Here is a 4,435-nt window from a genome sequence, read left to right as displayed (position 1 = left end):
TTCCAAATAGGAAAAGGAGTACATCAAGGCTGTATATTGTCACCCTGCTTATTTAACTTATATGCAGAGTACATCATGAGAAACGCTGGGCTGGAAGAAACACAAGCTGGAATCAAAATTGCCGGGAGAAATATCAATAACCTCAGATATGCAGATGACACCACCCTTATGGCAGAAAGTGAAGAGGAACTCAAAAGCCTCTTGATGAAAGTGAAAGTGGAGAGTGAAAAAGTTGGCTTAAAGCTCAACATTCAGAAAACGATGATCACGGCATCTGGTCCAATCACTTCATGGGAAATAGATGGGGAAACAGTGGAAACAGTGTCAGACTTTATTTCTTTGGGCTCCAAAATCACTGCAGATGGTGACTGCAGCCATGAAATTAAAAGACACTTACTCCTTGGAAGGAAAGTTATGACCAACCTAGATAGCATATTGAAAAGCAGAGACATTACTTTGCCAACAAAGGTCCGTCTAGTCAAGGCTATGGTTTTTCCTGTGGTCATGTATGGATGTGAGAGTTGGACTGTGAAGAAGGCTGAGAGCCGAAGAATTGATGCCTTTGAAGTGTGGTGTTGGAGAAGACTCTTGAGAGTCCCTTGGACTGCAAGGAGATCCAACCAGTCCATTCTGAAGGAGATCAGTCCTGGGATTTCTTTGGAAGGAATGATGCTAAAGCTGAAACTCCAGTACTTTGGCCACCTCATGCAAAGAGTTGACTCATTGGAAAAGACTCTGATGCTGGGAGGGATTGGGGGCAGGAAGAGAAGGGGACGACAGAGGATGAGATGGCTGGATGGCATCACTGACTCGATGGATGTGAGTCTGGGTGAACTCCGGGAGTTGGTGATGGACAGGAAGGCCTGGCATGCTGCGATTCATGGGGTCGCAAAGAGTCGGACAACTGAGCGACTGAACTGAACTGAACTGAGATCCCTGCCCAGGATAAGTCAATACAGGTTGAAGCCAGAAATCTCAGGTCAATGTCCAGTCGGATCAGAACCAGATCTTTCTCTTCCCAGGCACTGGGAGGTGGGAGTTGGGTAAGGACAGAGGAGTAAGGGATTGTATAGGGAACTCAAAGCCTAGATTCCACTGGACATAAGAGAAAAAGACTGAAGACAATATTATATGGCAATTAAAAAGAAAGAGGCATATTTATATACAGTATCAAAGATAACCCAAGACATATTACTATCTTAAAAAAAAATCACTGAGCAACAAGGACATTAATTCTAATTTTCCTTTAAGTCCAAAATATGTGGGGGAGGTGAGAAAGGAATGGGGGTATAATGTTTTCTGTTTTTAAATATTTTGCAATGAGTATACAGTTCGGAGAAGGCAATGGCACCCCACTCCAGTACTCTTGCCTGGAGAATCCCAGGGACGGTGGAGCCTGATGGGCTGCAGTCGATGGGGTCGCACAGAGTCAGACACGACTGAAGCGACTTAGCAGCAGCAGCAGCATACAGTTAAGTCCCCTACATATGAACCTTCAAGTTGTAAGCTTTCAAAGATGCAAATGTGCATTCCATCAATGTCATGCATAAATGAAACTGCAGCTTGCCCTCCATCTCCTATTGCTGATGAGCCTTCAGCTATACCATCACCCACCCTCTCTTCTTCCTCTAGGCAGTAACTCTTCTTGCCTGTTCACTCAATACCAGCCTCTGTACACCAGCTGTTGTACTGTACTTTATAAGGTACTTTACTGAAAGATTAAAAATGTTTTTGTTTGTTTTTATGTATTATTTATGTGAAAGTATTATAAGCCTATTACAGTACAGTACTATACAGCTGATTCTGTTAGTTGGGTACCTAGGCTAGTTCTGTTTGCTGCACTTAAAAACAAACTGAACTTATGAATGTATTCCCATAACCGAACTCGTCTGTATGTAGGGGACTTACTGTATACTTACGTATTACTTGCAACTAAGAAGTATGTCTTTATAGCAAAAAGATGTAGTTTTTTTTTTTTTTCAATGATTAATAGTTTATTTTCTAAGAAATTACAGATGCTTATATGTCAAAATTCTAACTTTCACATAAAGGTATTAGAATATACAAACTTTTTTGCAACTTGATTTTTTCACTGTATTCATTAGTTAAAATAAACAAATTTATAATTTAAAAAAAGATGTAGTTTTAAAGCAGAAATAGAAAGGAAAGGTAAGCGCCCCCCTCACCAGGGGTGGAAAATAGGACCTCGCATGAAAGAACCAGCCTCTGTCCCTAATGAAGTCCTTCTCTGGCCCTTGCTCCAGATCATTTCCTATAACCACTTGGAAAAGATGAGGTTTCTAGTCCCCATTCAGTCTCAAATGACCTGCATAGCAGACTCCCAGTTACCCTGATGCCCCCAGAGGTCAGTGAAACAGCCAAACATCCAACTAACTAGGAAGAGTGAGAAGAGGGAAATCAGGAGAGGAAATTTCCAGATTCTCCAACAGGAGGTTTGGACTTCCAAGTCCAGGAAAGATTACAACAAGCCCTCCTTTGGAGGTCTCCACATCTTGATGCTAGCTTAAACCCAACTCTAGGGCTAAAACACCACTTTCTACCAAGTCACTTTTATTTCCCTTTTGCTACTCCAGTCATTATTATTATTTTGGGCTGCACTGTGCAGCATGTGGGATCTTAGTTCCCCAACCAGAGACTGAACTCTCACCTCCTACATTGAAGGTGCGGAGTCTTAACCACTGAACCGAAGTCCCTCATATATGAAAATACTGAGCTCCAAAGATGTGAAATGACCTACCTAAGGTTACACAGTGAGATAGATGTAATATCTGCCTTCAGAAACCTAATCAATCTTTGTTTTTATTCATTATTCCATATTGCTTTATTTAGAATCCAACATGTGTTTTTGTCAACTTTCATCTTAATCCCAACCCCAATTCTAACCCACAGCGGACTCAGGTGCTTCTGGCCAATGGCAATAGCTGATGTTGCTTTCTGTCCCTCCTGGCTTCCTCCTCCCATCTTATTACCTAGAAGTCTCCCTCTTGACCATGCTTCCTTCTGAGAAAGTGCAATCACAGGTGGGAGGGAAGGAGTGGAATTTGGTTCTAGCCTGAAATGACTCCAAGGCTGCCTGGCTCTTTTCTGTACGTTGCAGAAGACAATCCTCACTAGGAAGGCTTTGGGGTTCATGCCAGTTCCCTTCTCCCTTTGGATTCCTTGCTAAAGCAACCTCTTGATCCTAACGATGGAAGACCAACAGGTTATCAGTGGCCATGATTTAAGAGCCTAAGACCCTGAGATGAAGATCCGAAGTGAGGTCATGAAAGATAATTTGTGGTGGGCAGGAATCCTGTAAACCAGGACACAGCAGCAGCTGAGTCCAAGGGTCAGTGTCTGGGAGTAATTTGGGAAAGTTTGGTGCTGACAGCTGTGTCTGGAGTCAAACGTCATGAACAAATCAGCTTCTGGGATCCTCAGAATGATGAAGCTCTGGCTCAGGACACACAGTCAGCTGTGGTATGGCAGCAGTCAGGGCCGCTGGGGCCCCAGACTCAGCCTTGCTGTTTCTCAGCTGCGTGACTTCAGGCAAGTCCTTACAAAAGGAGGAAAGGAAACTAGACTGCTGAGTGAGGGCAATGCCCTTTCACAAGGATCACTCTCACTGCAGATCAGGGTAGCACCCCTCTTTTACATGGGAATAATCTGAGAATCCACTAAGGTAACTGAAGACATTGCAGGCTATGTAGCTGGAAAGTGGGAAGACAGGATTAGAACTCAGAGCCTCTGAGCTCCAGTCCCAGGCTCTTTCCTCTGAGCAGTAAAGTTTGTACCCCCTCACGATGAAGTCGCCCATAGTAGGTTCTAAACTCTTCCCTTCTCACAACCTTGGTCCTGAGGAGTTGTGGCCACCTTCTTGGGGATGGAGCAGTCATACTTTTACCCAGCCCTGAGTGTGGGGCTCAATCTGGTTTGGGGGGTGTCTAGGCCCCAGGGGGTGCCTCGAAGGGAGGGTATTTGGACTTTGGTTTCCCTGTACCCCATCCTCAGGCCTTCTCCCCAGGGGATTCCCAGGGCTGGCTCCCTTTCCTCCTCCTCCTCGGGTTTTGGCAGGCAGACTGACATCAGTGGGTGTTCCCAGGGAAAGGGAACTCTGAGTCCAGCTCCAGGCGCCCCTTCCCCCATGGCTCAGGGCAGCCGCAACCTCCAGCCTTAGAGACTGCAGTGTTGAGAAGCCCTCTGAGCTCCCAGCCCCCTCCCTCTTTTCACTATCTCCCCACACATTCCCACCTCACCGAGAAAGAAAAGGGGCCACTAGAGTTCGGGGAGCAGATGCTCGGAGACCTGACGAGTCCTGCGCGCCACGCGGCCGAGCCCAGGAAATGGATCCTGGTTCTGGGGTTACGAGGGGAGCTGTCCAGCCCCGCGGGGTGAGCTAGCAGAAGGGGTGGGCCAACGCCGGCCGGGCGGAGGG

This window comes from Bison bison, unplaced genomic scaffold, assembly GCF_000754665.1.
Source record: "Bison bison bison isolate TAMUID 2011002044 unplaced genomic scaffold, Bison_UMD1.0 scf7180017864180, whole genome shotgun sequence".
Classification (NCBI taxonomy): domain Eukaryota; kingdom Metazoa; phylum Chordata; class Mammalia; order Artiodactyla; family Bovidae; genus Bison; species Bison bison.
Note: the sequence above shows the minus strand (reverse complement) of the source record.